Raw genomic sequence first — 24,729 nt, 5'->3', positions numbered from 1 at the left:
TCCGGTCCTCTGTCCCTCCCACGACCTTACAAGACATTCACCAATATCAGGCTGGATCTTGCCTCTTGTCCAAATTGATTTTGATCACTGTCTCTGTTTTGGCCCCAGGAACAAATCCCCATCCTTGAAGGAGGGGGGTTTTGACTCTTTTGACTCTGATCTAGAGAGGCCAACCTCTTTTCTAGACTTCTGAAGGATCCGATCTCAGAGACCCTGACAGGTAGCACGGTAGACCTGCATACCCTCTCACTGGCCAGTGGCAGCCTGGAGCCTGTCTGTCTGCTCCAGCCCTTCTTCTGAAAGACGCCCAGTGTTCCAGGAGACACAGAACCACAGCCAGAGATAGTAACAGCCCACCTCATCTCTGCCTGCTCTGAGATAGACTTCTTTTCCTTGGGCTATCTCCTCGCCTGAGTGACTGAGGGCTTCCTGGATCAATAGGGCCCTACAGAGGCACCTGCTCTGCCAAGTGATTATTGCCTTTGAATAAAGCGAGCCCCCCAGTGATAAATCAAAGTAATGATTTTCTCCTGTGCTAGTTTTTCTTGTGGTCATCGAGGGTCAACAACAAACCAGTGCCCTACACCAGTCAACATCTGAGGCTTTCTGCTTTGCCCGGGCTTTCTGGAGTCACAGATGTTCACTCTAAAAATGGCAGGCAGGTTCTTCCTAAAAGAGGAATCCTTAGTACCAAGGGTACAGAATGAATAATGAACAAATATATTCTGCATAGCAAGGTGCAATACCCTTGTCTCACCTACACCCTTGGGGCCATGTCAGAAGCAGAAAGCCATGCTGTACCAGCCCAGGACAGCGATCCTTATGCTCTGACGCTATGAAATATTAATGATTCAAGAGATTATGAGACATTCATTAGATGCTAAATGTCACTACTCCGTGATTTAATGGGACTTATTAATTAGTGCCCCGCATCCATTGGTATCGAGGTGGTTGATCTGCCTCCTTTGGAATGGAATGGCATCTGTAACAGTGGCACGAGATGCTGCCGAGATCCATTTTCATTGCTGCTTGTGCTCAACATCTTCAGGGATATTTTTTCTGTGGAAAGGCACGTACCTCTTCGGAGCTATTCAATTCTCAGAAAGATCCCTTAAGCAAATCTTGGTCATATCAGACCCTCGTGTCCGTTTCTGCTGACCTGACAATGTGAATTATTGCTCGAGTGTTCTCGTAGCTTCAGCAAGAACTGTGGTGAGCTCTGGGTCTAATTAAGGAAGACAAAGAATTACAATTTTAGTGTTCTTCTCACAATCAGCTTTCCCTTAACAGGAAACACTACACCCGGCAGAGGCAGCTTTATCGGGATTTACACAGAAATGATGAGACTTAGAAGGTTTCCTTTATTTATATTCTATAATATGGGTAAGATTATAGATCTTTCCAGATACACAGAGCCCCTTTAACTGTGAGTGCAGCTGGCATCTGAAATTAACTTATGGTGCCCTGTGTCATACATATACATACATATACATATACATATACATATACATATACATATACATATACATATACATATGGCATTTCTCAAGATAGTTATTACAAACCTGGAGAGTCTCACAGATTGCCTCCTGATTAGCTGTCTTCATCCCTTTATCATGTCTTCACCTGATGTACTGCAAGACACAAATACTCAGCCACATTTCATAGTCACATGATTATCATCACAATAACCCTGTCCCCAAGTGAAAAAAGGCAGCATACCTTTTCAGTCACTGCTGTGTGACTTAAAAAGAACACAGTGTCCTACCTACAGAGCATGGTGTTCTGCCTGTGTGGAGCTTTGATCACACCCTCTTAGAAACCAGTATCATCCTTGGAGTTCATTTATGTCTCTGTTTAAAATCACCCTCAGCATATAATCTAAAGGTTATTCGATGATGGATTGCCTTTGACAGTATTTCATAAAAAATGTCACACATTACAAATATGGGCCAGCAGTGTGTAATGAGAGTGCTGCCTCTGCTGGTTCTGCATTATCGGCGTCGGAGAAAAGTGACATGTGATGTGTATACTGGCTTTGCTACAGAGACTGCACATCGCTTCGTCCACGTTTTCAGCATTCCTCTGTTGGAGATTTCCAGTGATGAATTGTCATCACCCACCAACCTCAGCTGCTCCGGAGCGAGGAACGCCGAGATGAGAAAACTGTTCCCATCTTCATGCTGTTCCCAGTCTGGTGGCAAGTGGGAAAAACATGCACAGAACCAGAGGCAAGGGCTGTGGTAGAAATATCAACAGAGTGTCGTGGGAAGGCAGACAGTAAATGACAGACTGCCTGGGGAGGGGGGAATCAGGTGGGCCATGGACAGGCATTTCACATAGTTCTCCAAGGATAGAGTCGGTTTTGTCAAGGGAAAATTATCGGCGATATTAGCACTTCATTCAGGTTAGGACTCTTTGACTTTAGGTCCGTCTAGTACATTTGGAAATTTCAGTGTTTATGGAAACTGGAAAACAGTATTTTCCACGTCTCTAAGTAACCCATCATCTAGTCGGGTTACTCCAATGGCTTCTTATGTGGCTGCCATTAGCAGGACTGGAACCCCGATATTTCCAAAAGCTGCTTCACTCCCCTAGAACATGTCTTTGCTATGTCCAGACCAAATCCCCTGTGCATCCACCCCCTCACTAAACAGCCCTGTCATGAGGGGACGGAGAAAGCTGGAGAATTTCCACCTGGGAACTTCACTGTATTGAACTCAACATGTCCAGACCTCCAGCTTGTCTTTCCCCACATTGCGTCTGCCCTGCCTCCAATCTCTTTTTCTCTCCTGTTGACAATCAGTACAAGCCACTGAAATTCGGTGTTGCAGAATTTCCCAAGTCATGCGTCTTTTCCCTTTGAAGTGCCGTTTACATCCATCTTCTGGGTCTTTCCCAGCAGTCACTGCTGCACATCAAGCACTCCACCTCCAGACTGGTGTGTCAGTGCTCTCCTTGGTCCCCAGGATTTCAGGACCACTCTTCCTGTAGTCACCACAGAGACTGTTGCCACTGCATCCTTCTTACCGTCCCTTTCCTCTCGGCACCTTATAAGTCCTACTCTTTACAATAAAGAAAATAACTCACTGTATTTCCCCAGAGTCCTTCTTTGTTACTGTTAAGGATTTCCATCGCCCTGATATATTGGCCGTTTTTAAATACTAGAAAACAGAATGCTTTTTTTTGCCTTCCTCAAACACATTTGCTATAATATCTGAGTGCCAAACTTTGATCATATTTATTGTTAGAGTCTTTGCATAAATATTTTCTTATAAAAAGGTCTACATAACACACACATACACACACACATACACACACACATCCATGTATCCCAGAGCTATGACGCTATGACAATGATTTATTGACACATCAATGCTAAGCTAACATTGCTGGTCATAAATATTCTAAGAGACCTTTGCCTTTCAGTAATAATGCCAAGATTCCAAGTTTTCCTTATTTTGAACACGTGGATTAGGCCCATGTTATTTAACCAAAACTAACTTATGAAACGTGAGGCTTTCTTTTTCCTGGTAATATCACACATTTTTTCCCCAGTACTTAATGTAAGGATGTAGTCAATTATGTTGTTGATCTACAATATGTCGTTTCTAAAAATACTTGAGGTATCTTCTCTAAGTTTTTCTCTGGAAGCAATGTTATTTTAACTCAAGATATATTAAGCTTTTCTAATGTAAGTCTTGGTGCTGTCTCACTGGATTCTGCCACCCCCACCCCCACCCCCCCAAACCCCACCCCACCCCCGAGAAGGAAACAGGGTCTTTGCTTGCCCCTAGGAAGCTTTAGGTTGCTAGAGGAGGAAAACAGAAATGTAAGAAGCAATGAAAAGCTTGGAGAAATGACGTCACACAGGCACAAACAATGTCCCAGAGGAAAAACGTGGCGTCAACACCATCTTAGGTCCTTGGAAGAAAAGAAGACATTTCTTCTGTCAGCTAAGTCCAGGGCAAACCCAAAGGTATATTTTTAGAAGCAGCGCCCACACCATAGTGCTCTTCTGGATCCCACACATGTGGAAAACCATCCTGACAGTGCCATTCTGTCACAGACTAGATGCCTGAAACCACGAAATACCACAAAATCCCTGAAATAGAGGTGCTTGATAAGTTTCTCATCTCACTGACACACCACAGAATGTCACCATTCTTTTACACATTCCTGGATTAAGCTGTTTCCTTTTTGGAGCCTTTAAGCACATATGGTAGGGGGACATGTTCGAGGAAATCCATACCATGTTAAGTCCCACTCAGAGTGCGAGGTGCAGCCAGATGGCAGCTTATTAATTGCCATACCTAACTTCACTGCCCCCGACCACCTTGTCTGTGTTTGCAGATACTAGGGTTCGATTCAATGCTCTTGGGTGATATTTGACAACCAAAGTAGAGAGAAATGTAGCTAAGATGTCCGTTGCCTCCGACTCACAACCTTCTGTGAGGCTTGCTGATGGACAAAAGAGCCAGGTTTGCCAAATACCTACCCATTTTCTCAGATTTAAACCTTCTGTCACAGCTGTATCTGTACAAAGAACCAGGACCTGGGAATGCACAAGGGTGTCCGGGTCAAAACAGCCCACCTTACTCGGTGCCCTCTAACTATGCCCTGCAAGGCAGGTGGTTACCCATCTTCTCAGATACATGGTTCTGAACAACTAGGCTGTAAATGTCTGCCTCACGCTGTCATCCTATCCTCCCTCCCCCTTCCTTCCCTGTGCCTATTATAGTAAGGACATCTAATGTAGATGTCATAGACGCAAATGGCTAAATAATTTATTAGTGACACATGCCCACACTGTTATTTACATTCAAATAAAAGAGGCAATTCATTATCTTCCCTTATTCAATACTATTTGTGGAGGCCGGGTGTGTGGTGGCGCATGCCTGTAATCCCAGCACTTGGGAGGCAGAGGTAGGCGGATTTCTGAGTTCGAGACCAGCCTGGTCTACAGAATGAGTTCCAGGACAGCCAGGGCTATACAGAGAAACCCTGTACTATTTGCAGGCTTCATATAGGCCGGGGAAAGAGTCTTCCAGGCAGAGAGCACGAAGGCCCTGAGGCAGGAAGGAACTTTGTATCATGAAGGAACTGAAAACTGAGTGCTGTGGCCGGGGAGAGTGATGAAGGACTCGGGGATGGGAAATGGCTAAAGTACGGACGAGATGGCTTCGCAGCACCGGCCAAGTTCAACCAGCCATACGTGGAGCTTGAACTGGAATCCTAAGAAAATCTCTAAGGAGTTGTAAGCAGAGAAAGGGCATGGATTCATTCAGGTTATAAATGCCGCTCAGACTGCTGCAAGAAGTTGGCTGGGGGCTGGGGGTGGCCAGTATCAGGCAGGACACAACCAGTCAGGGGCAAGGCTAGTCAAGGCAGGTGTCATTGGCACATGGGCCAAGGAGGCAGCAGCTGAAACAGGGAAACGGGTGAGATCTAACTCACAGACCAGCTGTGAGTGCAGCTGATGGAGACCAGAAACCAAGCCCCTGACAACATTTCCAGTGTGAGCCTCCCGGGGAAGGCTCTGAGGGGAAGACCGAAGGAGAAAAGCATTTAGAGGGAGAGGCAGAAGAATGTTTTGGACATGTTGACTTTGAGATGGCACTTAGCAAGCCCAGTGGAAAAGGCAGTTGGATGTGTCAATTTAAGACCAAGAGAAGCAGCCTGGCTGAGGGTGTTGCAAGATGGGAGAATGTTTTGGTGATGTGTGAAAGGCCCTGGTTATACTCCCAAGCATGGGGAGTAGGGGGAGTTCAGAGTAGAGATTTAAATCAGCACCATCAACATGCAGGTACACGTGGCATATTGACAGTTAAATTCATCAGACTAGATGAGATTGCTCAAGGGAAGTATGGCAGTAAAAAACTGAGTGGTTGGAGTCAAGGCTCTGAGACCCTGGACAACACAGAGCTTCCTTAGAAGAGAAGACTCCAAAAGTCTGTGAAGTGGGGGTAAGAATAGGACCCTCCTTCGGGATACTAGGAGAATCTACAGAAGACAAAGCGCTCAGAGACACAATGGTTGTGGAGCTGGTGCAGAGGAGTGCTCACAAAATCGACAGCTCCGGTCATGCTTATCAATTATGGTCGGCAGCCACACACCCTGCAGACTGCTCACTCACCTCTGCTGGCCGTAATCCTGTGGTCAGAACATTACCCTTCCAAGGACTGGGCCCTAATGAAAAGCACAAAGGCCTGGTTTAAAGCCCCCCCCAAACATAAACTGCCTGTCCTATCGGTGAGATGATGTGCATCCAGACTATGAGGAATCTTGATGCTCTTTCAGTGGCCTATTTGTTATGGGCCCATAAAGGGGGGTGAATGCAGCTTTGCGAGTGGCAGAGGTGAGCTGCCAGGGCCCCACAGGGTGTCCTCACCTTCCCAGGTCTGTCGCATGGAGGAGCTGGAAAGGCCTGTGTGTGAAACGACTGCCCACAGATGCCGCACCTTATAGGCACAAATCATGGGTAAGTGTAGCTGGACTATTTTTTTTTTAATAAGGGATAGAGAAGCTCTCAGAGACATTAAGGGCATCTGTATGAGAAGAGAGAGAGAAAAAAAACCTATGCTCCTCTTTATATATATATATATATTTATTTATTTATTCACTTTGCATCCCAATCACTGCCTGCCTCCCACAATCCTTCCTCCTTTTACCCCTCCCCTCCTCCTCTAATTGGGTGGGATATGTTCTCCACCCCCACCCCTTTTAAGAAGGGCATAAGAAAGGGCAGGGATTCAGATACAGTCTAAACTGAAGAATGCATCTCCCAGAAGACAGAAGGCACCGCTTCTCAAGTCACGAGGAACATAAACACGACCAGCATGGGCTGGGTCAACATTACTGATTCTTATGGCCAAGATCTGGAGATAAAGATTGAGTCAAATTCGAATCAACAGGATCACATAAGCATTTGTCCCCACCTATGAGAGCAAGGTCACACTCTGCACCACTGTGTTTTTCTCTTTAATTCTTGTTTTGGATGAATCTCTTGAAAAAATTGGGCGAGTCCAGGTATTTATTGGCTTGAATGTGAATAGCTATCAACAACTGGATGCTCGGAAGAATAGCTCAGGGTGTGATCTATTCAGCACAGCACTCGGTGGGCCAGGATTTCATCAGGCACTGAGTGTGAGCACCTGATGCACACAGTGCTTGGAGAGCCACGCTGTCCCCCCAGAAGGAGTCACCGGTTTGGCAGCCCTTGGCACACAATCCTCACGGTCACACCTGAGCCCCTGTAATAACTGGGCACCAAGTGGCATTGATGGTCACTCAAGGAGAGACTCGAATGAAAGCTTGGGGACAAATGACCACCTTACCTCCGACTACAGGATGGAGATGGGCAGGACCTTGTCAGGGTCAGATTTATGAGGCTGATTAAAGGAGAGAGGGGAACGCATCAGTGGCCAAAAAGGAATCCAAGTAGGTGGCATTGATGTATGAGCTCCATCTGCCTAATTTATTTGATGTCGGCAACCTACTTGTGATGGAGAGCCTTGGATGGTGTGACTGGCAAGTCAGAGAGAAGGCTGGCAGTGAGGGAGATGTCTCTTAGTGTTTTCCAGCCAAGGCACCTTGTGCTGCAGGAACCCTGTGAAATTCCAACACCACAGGAAGTGGTTCTCTCCTAGAAACCCCCACAGTCAGCCAAAAGAAATTCCTAAAGTTTCTACTGATGAAGTTTAGTCACAAATAGGAACTGTTACTTTTGGGTATTCAGGAAAATTATTTACTCTATTTTTTTTCCACCCAAGGAGGCCTGGCTGGCTAGCCCTACCTTGGAATTTGGGAGTAATTATTAGTTTTTCTGGTCTTACTTGTTGGCTTACAATTTTTTGTAGTGACCACTTTTCTCAAAAAGCCTGGGATTTCTTTTTCCCAATAAAATGAGAATTTAAAATGGTATTCATGGCTGCATGAGATTAGATTTATAGAGTTCATTTTAATGTAGCTTTAATTATATCTTATTATTTAAAATAATTTTAAAATTTCAATATATTTTGTCCATATTCTTCACTTCATCTGTCCTTCTAGGTCCTCTCTTTCTCTTTACCCACACAACTTTAAGTTCTTTCTCAAAAAAACAAGCATAAACTCAATATAACAGAGCCCCTCAAAACTAAGAAAACAAGGTAAAACCATACCACAAAAGAAACAAAAAAGACCGCCAAACCATAACCAAAAAAAGGACACATACAAAAAAATAATTGTGGAGTCCAATTATGTGTTGGTCAGCTGTCCCTGAACATGGGGCCTGTCCTGGAGTGGTTGATATACCCTGTGTCACTCTAAAGGAGAAAACTGATTTTTCTCTCCCCTACCCCCATCAGGTATAAGTGACAGTTGTTAACCTTTAAGCTAAGTTTTTGTTCATTCATTCATTCATTCATTCATTCATTTGCTTTTTAATATAACAAAATAAAATATAATAAGATAAAACAAAATTATACATTAAAGTTGGGCAAGACAAACCAACAGAAGGAAAAGAGGCCAAGAGAAGGCACAAGAGTCCGAGACCCGCTTGTTTGTACACGCAGGAATCCCATAAAAGACTAACCCGGATGCTCCAGTGTATGGGCAAAGGACCTGATGCAGAGTCACGCAGGCTGGACTCACTTTCAAATGTGATAATTGGTAGCAGCAGCGTAAACCAGATATGGAATCCTTAAAGACTTTGGGGGAATCGACCTAGAATAGAGACAGGATTGAGATTAAGGCCATCTGTGATTTCTGGGATCTAGAAGGAGATTTGGAGAAGAAATTGTCCTTAAAGCTGAGGAAAGCAACATGATAATACTAAGTATTCCAAGATCAAGGCATCTTAGCGATGGATTGTCTGTCTGTAAAACTGTAAGAGAGACAAACGCTGCTCCAAGATGCAATGGACCAAGCGGCAGGCACAGGTCAGAGTAGTTGGTGCAAGCATTATCCTGAGTCAGCATAGGTCTGGGTACTAATTAATTAATTTTTATTTATTTATACATATTTGGACTTTTGACATAGCATCTCATGCTGCCCAGGCTGGCCTTGAACTCACCATTATCTGACGATGGCCTTGAAATCCTGATCTTCTTGCCTCTGCCTCCAAAGCACTGAGATTGTCGACACACACCGCTGCACCTGGCTTAGGTTTGCGTATGTAAGGATCTTCTTGGTTTACGCTTAGCAGAATACTTATTTTCATGACTCCTCTGATTTTGCTGACCACCTTTCGTCTGTCGTCATGGAGGTTTTATAGGTTTATAGATGATACTTAGTATGTGTGCTCGCTTCGGCAGCACATATACTAAAATTGGAACGATACTTAGTATGTATTGGTCACATGTATTGGCCACATGTATTGGTCATGCTATTTGACATGTGTGGGTTTTTTCTTTAATCCTTTCCACACCTTCTAGTCATAGTAGCAGTATTGTTGTTAGGATCCCACTGTTCCCAGTAAGGAAACTGGAGAAGCAGAGTTGAGCACCCTGCTCAGGTTCTTGTTCACTTGTGGGACCATGAATCACAGCCTGTTTTCTGGCCAAGCTAGGTTTAAACCCCGGAGACCCCCAGATAATTCTAGAAGGGACAGAAGGCCATTTGCCATGCTCTCAGACTCTAGGCTCCTGACACGAGGCCCCAGCTCTGTAATTCTGTGGCCATTAGTCATGCAACATCCCAAGCTCCTGGTATTCTGTCTAGACTCCACCCCCACTGTTACCTGGCAACAGCCAGGTATGCTCCGCCCCACAGTTACCTGGCAACAGCAGGTAGGCCTGGCCCACTATAAAAGGGGCGGACAGCTTGCCTGGTCCCCTCTCTCTTACTCTCTTGCCTTTCTCTCTCTCCCTTGTCCTCTTGCTCCCCCCTCTCCCCATTCCCTTACCCCTCTATCCATGGGGCCATGGCCGGCCTCTACTTGTCACTCATCACAGCTCTCTGCCAACAATAAATACTTCAAAACCATGGACTGCCTCTTCTCACCTGGATCCTCTGTGCTGGAGCAATGGAACAGGTCTCCCTCCAAAGAACTAAGTCTAGACTCAGACAGGAAACCTCCCAGCATCTCCACCAAACAGAACAAACCAAGGACTCTAGTCCCCACAAGAACCAGCTGCCACTCCTCCTTTCCCTCTTTCCCCTTTGCCCCCAGGCTAGATCCAGCCCCCACCCCATGATCAGCTCTTCCACAGCATCCAGAGACATCTGCAGTGCCCAAGGCTGAGAATCCGTAGTCCTCAGCCTCCATGAGGCCTGGGGACTCCCAAGCCAACTCTTCTTCTTCTTCTTCTTCTTCTTCTTCTTCTTCTTCTTCTTCTTCTTCTTCTTCTTCTTCTTCTTCTTCTTCTTCTTCTTCTTCTTCTTCTTCTTCCTTCTTTTTTATCAGGTATATTCTTTATTCCTCCTCCCCCCCCAAAATCCCATAAGCCACCTCCTTTTCCCTAATCAACCCTCCCCCGCCTCCCTGTCCTAGTATTCCTCTACACTACAGCATCAAGTCTTTCCTGGACCAAGGGCCTCTCCTCCCTTTGGTGTCTAACAAGACCATCCTCTGCTGCTGATGTGTCTGGAGCCATGGGTAACTCCATGTGTACTCTTTGGTTGATGGTTTTGTCCCTGGGAGCTCTGGGAGGACTGGGTGACTCATATTGTTGTTCCTCCTGTGGCACTGCAAACCCCTTCAGCTCCTTGGGTCCTTTCTCTAGCTCCCCCATTGGGGACCCTGTGCCCAGATCAATGGCTGACTAAGAATACCCTCCCCACCCCCCGTATTTGTCAAGCACTAGGAGAGCCTCTCACCTCTCACATCTATATCCAGCTCTGGTCAGCCAGCACTTGTGGGCATCCACAATAGCGCCTGGATTTTGTAACTATATATAGGATGGATCCCTGGGCAAGGTAGTCTCTGGATGATCTTTCCCTTAGACTCTGCTCAAACTTTTGTCTTTGTATCTCTCTCTGTGGGTAATTTTCCCCCCTTTCTACAAAGGACACAAGGATCCATACTCAGTTCTTCCTCTTTCTTGGGCACCATTTTATGTGTGGATTATGTTTTGGGTATTCTAAGCTCCTAGGCTAATATCCACTTATCAGTGAATGCATGCCATGAGTCTTTTGTGATTGGGTTACCTCACTCAGGATGATATTCTCCAATTCCATCCTTTTGTCTAAGAATTTCATGAATTCATTGTTTTTAATGGTTGAATAGTATTCCATTGTGTATATATACCACATTTTCTGTATCCATTCCTCCATTGAGGGACATCTTGGTTCTTTCCAGCTTCTGGCTATTATAAATAAGGCTGATATGAACATAGTAGAGCATGTGTCCTTATTACATGCTGGAGAATCCTCTGGGTATATGCCCAGGAGTGGTAGCAGGGTCCTCTGGTAGTATTATGCCCAATTTTCTGAGGAACTGCCAAACTAATTTCCAGAGTGGTTGTATCAGCTCACAATTCTACCAGCAGTGGAGGAATGTTCCTCTTTCTCCACTTCCTCACCAACACCTGCTGTCTCCTGAGTTTTTCTTTTATCTTAGCCATTCTGACTGGTGTGAGGTGAAATCTCAGGGTTGTTTTTATTTGTATTTCCCTGATGACTAAGGATGTTGAACATTTCTTTAGGTGCTTCTCAGCCATTTGATATTCCTCAGGTGAAAATTCTTTTTTTTAGCTCTGTACCCCATTTTTTAATAGGGTTATTTGGTTCTCTGGAGTCTAACTTCTTGAGTTCTTTGTATATATTGGATATTAGCCCTCTGGTGGATGTAGGGTAGGTAAAGATCTTTTCCTAATTTGCTGGTTGCTGATTTGTCCTATTGACAAGATCCTTTGCCTTACAGAAACTTTGCAATTTCATGAGGTCCCATTTGCCAATTCTTGTTCTTATGGCGTAGGCTATTGGTGTTCTGCTCAGGAAATTTTCCCCTGTGCTCATGTGCTCAAGGCTCTTTCCCAGTTTCTTTTCTGGGGAAGTTTCAGTGAGTCTGGTTTTATGTGGAGGTCCTTGATCCACTTGGACTGGAGCTTAGGACAAGGAGATAAGAATAGATTGATTTGCATTCTCCTACATGCTATCCTCCAGTTGAGCCAGCACCATTTGTTGAAAAGGCTATCTTTTTTCCACTGGATGGATTTAGCTCCTTTGTCAAAGATCAAGTGATCATAGGTGCGTGGGTTCATTTCTGGGTCTTCAATCCTATTCCATTGATCTACATGCCTGGCACTGTACCAATACCATGCAGTTTTTATCATTATTGCTCTGTAGTACTGCTTTAGGTCTGGGATACTGATATCCCCCAGAAGTTCTTTTACTTTTGAGAATAGTTTTCACTATCCTGGGTTTTTTGTTACTACAGATGAATTTGAAAATTGCTCTTTCTAACTCTATAAAGAACTGAGTTGGGATTTTGATGGGGATTGCATTGAATCTGTATTCAATTCAAATCTGTATTGCTTTTGGCAAGATGGCCATTTTTACTATATTAATCCTGCCAATCGATGAGCATGGGAGATCTTTTCATCTTCTGAGATCTTCTCCGATTTCTTTCTTCAGAGACTTGAAGTTCTTGTCATACAGATCTTTCACTTGTTCCGGTTAGAGTCACCCCAAGATATTTTATTGGGGAAATGACTCCCTTCAAAATAGTCACAAACAATATAAAATATCTTGGTGCGGCACTCAGCACAAGTCCAGCAGTTCCACCGGGACCCCAGACTTCCCTTCCCCAACCCTGGAGCGGGTCCTGCAACTTTTCACAGCCCGATGCCACCCAGTGGTGGTGTGGGGTACATGCCCTTCAACTTTCCATGTCAGCCTTGCCCAGCATCCAGAGCCCTGGCTGGACTGGATGCAGGCCACCATTTTAACCCACATTCACTGGCAGAGCCACAGTTCCAGTCTGCATGGTGGGACTTCAGGGTCTGTACTTGTGTAGACTATTTGTTTAATTCATAGGCAGGTAACAGGTTTTAGACCATGATAGAGGTAGCCTGTCAGGTGGTGACAAGTGTCTAGTTTCTGGGGTGGTCTTGAAAGTGAAACCAAAAGGATTTCCAATGTGACAACAAAAGGGAAGGGTGGCAGTAGAGTCAGTAGAAAAAGCACAGGCTGTGGGAAGGATGTGGAAAGGTGTACCATGTTAGGAGCTCAGACGGAGTGCACTAAGGGTTGTATTAGCTATGAAGTACAAACAGTAAGCAAGCCATGGGATGTGCAAGCATAGAGTTAAAGGAAGAAGTCCAGGCTAAAGATAGAAACTTGGAACCAAGAGAATCCAAATATAGATGAGGCTTCAACCATGAGACTGCATGATGTCAGCCAGAGAGTAAGCCTTGACAGGAAAGGTCAACGGCTGAGACATGGAAAATCACCCCCTATCGGAGTCTAGGGAAGCACGAGGAGCCAAAAGGACATGGCCAAAAAGATGCAAGAGTTCAGAGTCCCAAGAGAAGCAAGTAAGTCAGACAGGAGGGGTTCATCAGTGCCCAAAGTCAGTGACTGTGACTACTCGCATAAGACAAGAGCGGGGATTTCAGTGTGGGGCTCGGCAATGAAGACATTACCAGAAACTTAACTGTAAGAGTTTGCACGGTGTTGGGGTGTGAGCTTCACTGGAGCAGATCAGGGGAAGAATAGGAGGAGGAAGAAAACATGGACAGTGTTCTCGTTCAGAAGGGTAGTAAGTGGGGAGAGGGTGACACGGAAATCAGGTCCAGTGTGTTTTGATGTGGCGTGGTCTGTGTTTGCTCACTAACAGGAATGATTAGTAAGGAAAATAAAACACAAAAGAAACAGAGGATTTTGTGATTTTTTTTTGTTTTGTTTTAAGTCTTTGCCTTTGCCTTGTTTTGTTTTTAATCTGGGCAAAGTTGGTATGTTGATACCAGTCAGAATCTGGACCAGGTGTTTCCAGGTTCTTGGCCTGAAATCAGAGTCCATACAGATTACAAAATAGCGAGGAGACTTCATTCCAGAGAAGCAACAGAACAGAATATACTGCAAAAGAACAGTGGGCCACAAGTATGAAGATGCTCAAGGCTCCCAGTACTGTTTGGGGCTTCTTTTTGTAGGACACACAAGAAGAGGGAGCGTTGGTGCTAGGGGTGTAAGCAAGTGATTCTCTATTTTGACTTAGTTTGGATCACATCAACATTTGCTCACTGGGAATTCTTTCCTTAATTCATCTGGTGTTAATTTGTACACGCCATTATTGGTATTAGATACCAGTAGGTATTAGATAGCTAATAGAAGATTTTCCTCAAAAGTTTACTGAAAGACACAATTTCACCTTGTACTCCAATCCAGTCTGTGCTGGATCTGCTTCCATACCCTGCATATTCAGAGGTATGTATACATAGTACTTACAGGTACCTAATACCTTATTAAAAGATGGGTGTGCATAGCCCAAACCAAATGGATCACTGGCCGCTGGCCTGTTCCCTAATCTCCCATCTCACGTATGCAAGCAAGAACGGAAAGGATGTGCTAGATAAACAGAAAGAATGTCATAGGTGTGGACAACATTGTCACCTGTAGGAATAGTCAAAGGGCTGAGGATACAGCAGAAGGAGCACGGAGGTGAGAGATTGTGATAATTTTGCATTGCAGAAGTTCTTGGCTGATCGGTATTTCTCAGACCATGATGATGTGTTAAGAGGATGGGGAAGCCATGAACAGAGGTGTCCATAGATGTGCTGGTGGGGCATAGGTGAAGGGGAGCACACTGATGCTGAGGAAAAAGTATTTCACTCATGGTCAGTGGGCAGCGTGGGCAGCAAGGATGGAGGACTTTTGGTGAAAATTCTTGGATTAAAAATGGTAGCAGATTGATTCAGAACTCAGAGGCTTTAAAACACCATTAAGATATTAAGCAATGGGGAAAAGAGCTGCAGCCCCATCCATGGAAAAAGAAAGATGATGATTACTGTAGCCGTGGTGACAAAGAAAATAGTAACAAAGGACCCAGAATCATTCAGGCATGAGTAAGAGAACTCATAAGGACAGCACAGAAGCGAAAAAAGAGGTGACACAGACATTGTGACTAAGGAAACAACCCTGGGTAAGTCAATCAAAGGGGAGGGAGTCAGGCAGATGATGAAGATCGGATGCTTACGCCACACTAGCTAAAGCAATGGCAGAGCTCTTGACTGAAAGATAGAGTTATGTAGATGGGTAGGCAAACAAGCCAGGCAGGAGAACAGCTTACAAGACTGAGGCCCTGGCCATTGAGACTGAGAGGGTAAAATGATGTCTATGCAGAAATGTTCACTGACTGGGGTCCTGAGAGACAGAGGGGCACTAGAAGAACCAGAAGTCGGATGTAAGAAGTCAGGAGAGCCACAGGAACATGGGTGTGGGACTTCAAGGTGAATGGAAGGAAGTGCAGGAATGCTCGCTTCATAGTCAGTGGAAAAGAGACTAAAACAGACATTAAGCCTTTGGATTCTGAAGGGTAAATAAAACATGAGGAAAAATATATAGGTAGCTAGTACTTGCTTATATTTTTTTTTCTTTATTAGGAACTCCAGCAATGAAGGAAGAGGAATCGTCCAGTTGCAAACAATAAGCTGTAAAGGCTATTTTGCAGGTTTTTCTGTTGTGTTGTTGGTTGGTTGGTTGGTTGGTTGGTTGGTTGGTTGGTTGGTTGGTTAGGTGGGTGGGTAGGTGAGTGGTTGGTTGGTTGGTTTTCTTCAATATGTAGGACCAAAGCCAGGCTCTCATGCTTTGTATATAAGCGTTTGACCACTGAGCTAAGTCCTAATCTCCTAAAGTAGAGGAAACCCATGTATGTTTGAAGAAGGCGCATATAGAAAAAGCTACCAAGCTTACGGTATAGCAAATTAAGCTTATAATTTTAATTAAAAAATTAAGGCATTGCTAGTATTATTACTGCTTGCCTATAAACTGATTTGATGTCCAATCAATCAGACAGCTTTAAAAAAATATCTATGGAGAGTTATTAGCTCCTAAGGAGATGGAAAAGTCAGGTCTAATTTAAAAACCTTGTGTCTCAGTGAAAATATCAACCATGTGACTGGGGTGGGATCCAGTAATTGCCAGCCTCCTCCACAACCCAAGAATACATTCCCTTACATGGCAATAACCTGGCCAGCAAAATGCTTGCTATCCAAGCATGAGGATCAGAGTTCGATCTTAGGACCACATTCAAATGCTGGGTGTGGTGGCACAGGTGTGCAATCTCAGTATTGGATAGGAGGAGGCAGGAGGATCCCTGGGGCTTGCTGGCCAGCTAACCTAGCTGCATTGGTGATCCCTAGACAGTGAAAAATCCTGTCTCAAAACACAGGGTGAGTATTGACTGAGAAACCACTGAAGTTGACAGCTGGGTATATCTCAACCCCAACCCTCAGCCCTCAACCCCCAACCCCCAACCCTGACACTGTGCAACCCACAAATGTACTCACATATTTGTGAACACATATACACACAAGCACACAATTTAAGCAGTAAAATTAACAGTTCAGGGTTTTGTTGAAACCTGAATTATGTACATATATCTGATGTATTCAATATGCAATCTTATAACCATAGAATTTTTCCCTGTCATAGTCTGGGAAAGGGAGCAGTGTGACAGTAGAGAAATGGACAGGGGGCACAGTGTTACTGGCCTTGAAGGAAGAAGCTAACATGAGCTACAGAATTCAGTCTAACCTCCAGAAAGCAGAAGGAGCATGGAACCCATTTTCCTCAGGTCCCCAGAAGGAACCCATCTGAAATCCCTTGCCTTCACTCCCAAAGGGCTTAATTTTGGACTTCTGATCTACAAAAGTATAATGTGATAACTTCTATTAAGTGGCTAAGCCACTAGAAATTGTTGTGGCAGCTTTAGAAACAAACCTAGCTATTAAGCTGCTTCTATTTTCAGACAGGACCACCCCACCCCACCCCAGCTCACCACGGCCTCCCCTCCTCCATGGCCCCAAGTACTGAATGAATTCCAAGAGATTCAAAAATTGAAATCCTTAACGCAAAGGATATGCACTGTGCCTCACAGCTGGGGAGCGGCTGAGAGGTCTCCCAAGCTTCGTGCCTCCCTTTTCTTCAGGCACTACTGTCTCTAACAGTCTTAGGCATGATCGCCTAAGGAGTTCTTGGTGTTCATCCAGAACCCTGAGGTGTTTCCAGGATCATACAGTAGTGAAGATGTTTTTCCCTTCCAACACTCGGAATGCTATCAGAATGGATTTTTACCTGACATTTACAGAATAAAGCATGTGGAAAGCAATTACCTCGGCTACCTGAACCCAAGTTGCCAAGACCACAGACAGTGCCTTTGGCTTTTTGCTTCTGGACGCCACAAAAGAACTCAAGTTTTTTGAGAGTTACAGGCAGATAGATCTACCCTCAGTGAGCAGCTGTGTTGGAGAGCGGAAAGATGTAGAGGTTAGCAGGTAAAAATAAAAGGGGAAAGCGAATAAATCCAGATGAATGTGGAGGGCTAGACAGAAAGACTTCATGGGGAAAAAAAGGATAGCAAACTACAAGGTTGGGGGCGGGATTTCAGCACAAGAATGAAAAGGGGGGTGATGTTACGAACACAGCAGGGGGCAGAAGCTTCCAGTGAAGTGTGTGTGCTACAGCAGGCCCTTTGCTCTGGAATCGGGGGCTTCTGTGTTTAATGATGTTATGACAAACAAAGGTCCACCCATCACCTATGGGAGGTTGTGCTACTGACCAGACACCACGTGGAGAGACCTGAGTAGGTCTGGTGGAAGAGCGTCGTCAGGAAGCAAGGAATGAGCCATGAACAAAGACGCCGGTTCTAGCTGAACACTTAGTGTGGGAGCCCACAAGAGGGCTCAGCAGAAGATGGTGAAGGTGCTTCCTGCCAAGCACGATGAGCCGAGTTCAGTCCCCAAGACCCGCAAGGTTGAAGAAAGTATTGACTCTTGAAAATCGTTCCCTCACTTCTATACACATATGCAGCCATACCTTAAAACACACACAGACACAACAGATAGATGATAGACAGATATACACACACACACACACACATACACACACACACACACACACACACACACACACACACGCACACACACATACATCTGTACATACACAATAGATGAAGACAGTTAAATAAATTGATGATGATGATAGATAGATAGATGGATAGATAGATGGATGGATGATAGATACATAGGTAAATAATAGATGATGATGAATAGGTAAATAGATGGTGATAATGAAGAAGAAAAGGAAGATAGACAGACAGATACATGGATTCATTGATAGATTTTTTTTAGAAAGGATTAACTTGGGCCCTGAGAGAGAGAGAGAGAGAGAGAGAGAGAGAGAGAGAGAGAGAGAGAGAGAGAGAGAAAACGTGCCCTGAGAGAGAGTGCTTCTTTGAACTGACAATATTCACTAAAGTTGGAACCTTCTAGAAGGTTCAAATGAGCTATGCCTAAGGCTGCTCACCTCATTTACCCATTCCTTTCTGAAGGAAAAATTCTTCCAAGAAAAACTCAGGCCTGTGTTTCCCATCGCTTCCACCTTCAGGTTCCCAGCTGGCGTGTAGGCTTCCCTGGAGTCCCCATAGGCTGTTCCCTCCTTCTCCTCTCAGGATCGGTGAGGTGTAAGTTTCCTTTCCAATGAAAGCCATCTTCTGGTTCATTTTCCAGTCTATCAGAATACTAACAAAAACTACACCTTAAAGCAGAGCTCTGTAGCCACAGGTGGATGAAAACCTCATTGATTACCAGGGATTCAGGTTCAGTTGCTGGGCAGATGCTATTAATAGTGTGGTAGTTGTGGGGGCTGGGAAGATGTGGATAAAGTACTCACCACACACGCATGAGCACCCAAGTTTGGATGCCCCAGAACACAATAGTGTCTGACTGTAGTCCTAGCACTTCTACAGTGAAGTGAGCAGAGACAGGAGATTCCCCAGCTCACAGACCAGCTAACTTAGCTCGCACGGTAGCAAATAGTAAGATGCCAGTCTCAAAGTAGATGGCAAAGACTGATACCCAAAGCTGTCCTCTGACCACATACTATCTGGGGCATACTCTTGCCCACACACCTTACTTACCCCCCACCCCCAATGTGTATACACATATCATATACTCACATAAAGATTTTTTTAAGGAATAATAAAAACAAGGTGGTGCCTGTGTCATGAGACAGGATGACTTGCTTTATTCTGACCCACTGCCAGCGACACAGCAAATCTGATCATTTAGCATGTTTATTTAGAGACACTATGCACCAGCCAGAACAGCGCAGAACCATCTTTTCACTCTGTGTTCAAGCCAAGCCCTTACATAAGAGGCTGGAAAGATTGAGGTAAAAAAAAGCAGTTCTCCTTCACCGTCCTGCACTTCAAGATTTCATGCTTGTACCATCCAAGGAGCAGGACCATATCAGGGATGATAGGATTGACCAGGGACAGCATGATGTATTCTCTCTGGCCCTTTCATTCTGCAAGAACAGAATCAGTCCCTTAAGTCACTTCCCAACCCAGAACCTTTTTCCCTTCCATGGAACCACAAACTTGTGTGTTCTGGAGGGTGGCAGCCACTGTTTCAAAGTTGGGAAAGGGGTGGGTAAGGTACACGTTCTTTAAATTCTAATCTCTCCTGACTAGGAAACTGCTGCAAGCCTGTTTTATAGCTGAAGAATCTGAGACCTAGAAAAGTAGTGATTTACCTGGGATTAATGACCTCACTGGGAATAGATTCCCTGTCTGAGTCCTTGCTCACTCCACACTAGCTGTGTGTCACTGGAGCATATAAACGAACTCCATTAGCTTCCCTGAAAATGGGAACAATAGGGCCACTTACAAGGTTCCTGTCTTGTTCAAGACTTGAAAAGTGCTTTGTAAACTCTGAAGAAGAAAAAGAGTGACTGTATATGGGTTGCAATCTCATTAAGCTGATGGAATGGGGCACTCAGGCCAGTGGGTCACAAACTGTGGGTCTTGACCCCTTCCGGGGTCAACCACGCAGCATTAGGAAGGTTGAGAACCACTGATGTAAACTCATGGTCCCACCCTGTCTGAGAAGCCAGTGCATGCTCTGGAAATACGTTCCAATGATATATTCTCCTGATAGCCTCAAGCTGCCATAAAACCTCCTTGGCAGCTGCAGATTTGTTCTTTTTGGCTACTGTGTAGTCCCCCAGGCTTACTCTGAGAAAGTTGGCTGAAACACTTTTAAATTATTTAAAGTTCTTTTTAAAAATATGTATATATTTAGAGCTATAGAGCTGTGTATATATTTATCTTTAGCTAATTACAATATTTGCATTAATACAGAAATATCCCAAGACCAAGGGATGGTGTGCACTCACCTTCCCCAGTGTTGGTCCCCATGGGTAGCATTGGTCCACACACACAGTTTCAAAATAGCATGTATGTGTACGTATTGGACCATACTCAAGGGCATGGCTGGCCTTAGGGATCTGTGGTGGGCATTTCCTGCGTACAAAGCTGCGAGCTGTTTTTCACAGTTACATAATACTCCACTGGAGAAATATGTCAACCTTTGTGCTTGCTCTCTTTTATTAGGTTATCTCCAATTTGTTCTTTGCATGAGGCAGAGTCTCGTTTATCTCAGGGTTGCCTTCATATTGGATGTAGCAGAGAATGGCTCTGTGAACAGATGACCTCCCTGCCTTCACCTTCAAGCACTGGCATCACTAGCTTGAGCCACAAATCCAGGTTAACGCTGTTGGTGGTAGGGATCCAACCTGAGGCATGCGAGGCAAGTACTCTACAAATGAACTATACTTCAGCCTTCCAACTTGTAATTCCTATATATGGTATCTATCATACGCAACCTCATTGTGTATGGACCTGTGCGGACACAGTTTATCTATGCAGAATTTATTCCTGGAATTCATTCAGTAGACCAGGTTGGCCTCAAACTCAGAGTTCCCCTGCCTCTGCCTCCAAAGTGCTGGAATTAAAGGTTTGTGCCACTACCACCCCGCTCCCTTTCCTTCACTATAAGGAGTGTTGATTTTTACGACTCTTTGGTCACCAAGCATGCCTCTACTGAGCTTTGCAGAGAGACTTGGCATTAACATCCTTCTCTTCTTACCTTGTCTAATCACACATTCCTGCTGACAAGCAGCATCTGCATGTGCAAAACAACCTCTAATAGCATCAGCCCCGACTGCTTTAAATATACCAAAGAGGTCATGTCACAGTTAGTGAGTTTCATAAATAACCTCCTAATGAATAAAAAGAAGAGGACGCCAAACTTCCACTCTGCCCAAAGATCAGACATGTCTTCATTGGAGACCGAAGACATTGATTCCTCACCAGCCAAGCAAGGCCCTGGCCCGCCCAAGGCAAGGTTCTACCCTGGAGGGCTGCTCACAGCTCCAGCCTCTGTCAGACCCCACAGCCCCAGTCCATGCATTTCAATTCCTACTCCTGGGAAAACGCTGAAGCAAATCCCAACTTCCAGAGTTGTCTGTAGTTTCAAGAACACACTGCTGGGGGCCCATTTGTACTTACCGAGCATTCATGCATCCGAGTTTCTAGACCAGCCATAATTCACCTGCTACGTTTGCACTTTTGGCTGAGCTATGGTTTTCCTAAATTGAAACATTTCTTAGGCTCAAAGATCTCCCTGGTGTTCAAAAGGAAAATTGGTTTCCTATAAAAGCTTGGCATCACTATCATTAATTAACAGAAAGCAGAATGCCTCTGTGTGTTTACCTTCACAAAGTGTATCGGTGCAAAGCACATCTTTCCCGGAGGCATAGTTTATTCCTATAGAGCAGAAATTATGAATGTATTTAAAAATAAATGCATGTCTTTTACCAGCAGGGAAGTTTTGAAGAGCAGACGACATACTTCATCAAAGGGCACCAGACATGGGGACTCGAAAATTAAACAGAGCCCTTTGGTAGGAGAAATGAAATGAGGTTAACCCTTTCAGTTAGTCTGAGGGCACTTTTCTATGGTTTGTGCCAACATTTCCAACCATCTATGGGTTAATCATCTAGCCAGACACTAGCTGTTTATTTGTTAGCTGTATATGACTAATCTGATTTGGTGGAGCACAAGCATGTGTGAAAGAGAAAAAAGGCAAGGTTTTATCACTAATTAGAATTGCAAAGATCCATAGAAAGTTAAAGTTCTAACTCTGTCTGTATTTGATTTTGTTTCCTTGAGTGAGAGTCTCAGCACTTGGGCCAGACTGACCTTGAACTCCTCCTCAGCCTTCTGAATGCTCACATCACAGGCGCGTGCTGCCATACCGACTTAAAGTTACAGTGTTTGTGAAATGTGGCAAAGGCGTGTGGGTATGGCTTACAGATAGCGTGCTTGTCTAGCATGCAAAGTTCCTTAGGTGATGTTTAAGAACACACACACACACACACACACACACACAGAGAGAGAGAGAGAGAGAGAGAGAGAGAGAGAGAGAGAGAAACAGACAGAGACAGACACAGAGACAGACACAGAGATAGAGGCTTTACACAAAAACACTGTGATATTGCCAAGCCTTTAAAAAGAAAGAAACCTTGCTATTTGTGACATCATGATATTTCAGAAAAACCTGGTCCTGGCAAGAACTGGCCAATGAAGGTAGAAGGTACCATGAAACCAAAAATAGACAAATGGTTTTAGGATGGCATGAAAAAAATGAATTGAGGATTTATGGACCAAAAAAAAAAAAATGTGTCTTAAGGGGCAGCAATATAGGTGGATCTCCATATGCCAATCCAGGAGGAAAGGGTTCATTGCTAAGCTGGAGAAAGAGGGAAGAGTTGGATGTACCTGATCTTCCCCAAAACTACAAACATGTCCAATATGAGTCCGGGTGTCATGGTTGGCCCATGGCTCTCCCGCTGTGTGTGACTGTGCTTCTTTTGGCCTGGTGAGCGACTGCTCTCAACAATATTGCATCATGGCCTTGAAATGTTCTCACTACAGGTAGAGTAGGGAATGGAAATCCTGCAAGGTGATGGCTATGTTAATAGTTTGACCGTGGCGATCACTTCATAATGTACACACATACCCAAACATCAGGTTGTACGCCTTAATGTCTTAAATATGCACAGTTCCAATTTGTCATACTTCAGCAAAGCTGAAAAATCAGAATCTGTTCAGATCCTGGAGTGCGACTGAAATAACCATTCTTTGTGTGGTTTGGGTTTAGCTGGCATCATCTGAGTCACGATATATGGAAATCTCTGAAATGATTTGTAATGTTAGCTACGTTACCATACGCCTTAGATGATTTCAAGCCATAATGTAACCTGGATTATACACAGTGGTAGAATGACTGCCTAGCATGCACCAATCCTTGGGTTCAATCTGTAGAAATGAGTATGTCGCTGGGCGGTGGTGGCACACCCCTGTAACCCCAGCACTTGGGAGGCAGAGGCAGGAGATTTCTGAGTTTGAGGCCAGCCTGGTCTACAGAGTGAGTTCCAGGACAGCCAGGGCTACACAAAGAAACGCTGTCTCGAAAAAAACCAAATCCAAAACCAAAAAAAAAAAAGAAAGAAAGAAAGAAAGAAAAAGTAAAAAAGAAAAGAAAAGAAATATGCCCTTGGACTCTGTAATCTTGCTGTATTTATTTATCATTATTATTAATTATTATTATTATTATTATTTTGTTTCTATGATTTTTATAACAAGGAGGTTGGGGGGTAAGCGATGCTGGTAAACACTGCGTTCAATAAACACTTGCTGACTTTAATTAGAGATGATCTCCTATGTTCCATGATAGAAAACATCAAACATTTTAATTTAAAAATCCCACTCAGAGTCCTTCAGGCTTGTCGCTCACAAGAAGCAGGAGGCGCAGCGGGGCCACAGCTGAAGGAAATAGCTTCTTGGCAGTTCTCTTTCTCTCCTCTTCCCCACCCCCTTCTGTTGAAGGCACTGCCAGTGCCAAACAGAGCAATGCCATGTGTCCTGGGAGCCCCGAGTAACATCAATTCTATTAAGCTGAAAATGGAACAGAGCACAAAGTCCAGCAGGCGGGTGGCTTGCTGAGAGTCTTGGCAGCAAAGGACAGGCAGAAACAGGCAAAGGAGGCAGAGTACAAGCCAGGCCAGCTGCAAACCTGAAGGTCTGTGTCCATGCTGACAGGTGCCGTGCCGGTCGCTGCTGGTTAAAGGATCACAGAACCTGCAGGATTCGTTCCCCAGCCTGCCCTGCACCGCCCCCAAATGCTCCACTCTGTTCTGCTTGCACTCCGAACTCCCTGCCCTTTCTTATGAGCCCCGCTTCAACCTGGCACCCCATCTACATTTTCTTTTTAACAACAACCTACCACTTCACATCTGGATCTGGCGTTTCTTCTTTATGTGGCAATGCTTAAACGGCTTCTCTTACATCAGCGAGTGTCACGGTTCCTTTAGGCTGCCTTGGGGACCCACTCCTGGGACGGTTTCTAATGGAGAGCCCAGGTACCCAGCCAGGCAGTCTCCCTTGGTCCTTAGACATAGGAAAGTCTTCAGACAATCCTCAAAAGACGTAGTGGTTTCAAGCATAGCCCAGTTTGTGAAAACAAAGAACTTCAGCTCAAAGGGAGGGACACGGGAGCAGAAGACGTATGGGGAAGTATGTTCATGGTACCAGGAATCAGGCAGTTGGTTAGCAGTGGCCGCTGCAGGCCTGTCAACCAGGAAGTAGTTAGGAACCACACCAGGCCGGTGTCACTGGGCCCAGACGAGCACTAATTCCAAAGGAGAGGCTGCTGTAGTTCCTACCAGGTTTGATCTCATAAC

At 44.7% G+C, this 24,729-nt stretch overlaps 1 long non-coding RNA gene across 1 annotated transcript; it reads right to left on the bottom strand.

Moving 5' to 3' along the window:
* Positions 1 to 947: 947 nt before the first annotated feature.
* LOC127686752 (uncharacterized) lies at positions 948 to 24,486 on the bottom strand. The gene is made up of 3 exons (XR_007978237.1): positions 24,273 to 24,486; positions 1,566 to 1,634; positions 948 to 1,225 (listed from the first exon to the last, which is right to left on the bottom strand). It is a non-coding gene; the product is annotated as an uncharacterized LOC127686752 (long non-coding RNA).
* Positions 24,487 to 24,729: the final 243 nt, after the last annotated feature.

Source organism: Apodemus sylvaticus, chromosome 6 (genome assembly GCF_947179515.1).
Source record: "Apodemus sylvaticus chromosome 6, mApoSyl1.1, whole genome shotgun sequence".
In the NCBI taxonomy this organism is placed as follows: Eukaryota; Metazoa; Chordata; class Mammalia; order Rodentia; family Muridae; genus Apodemus; species Apodemus sylvaticus.
The sequence above is the reverse complement of the archived record's forward strand: the minus strand, read 5'-3'. Positions and strand labels throughout refer to the sequence as shown.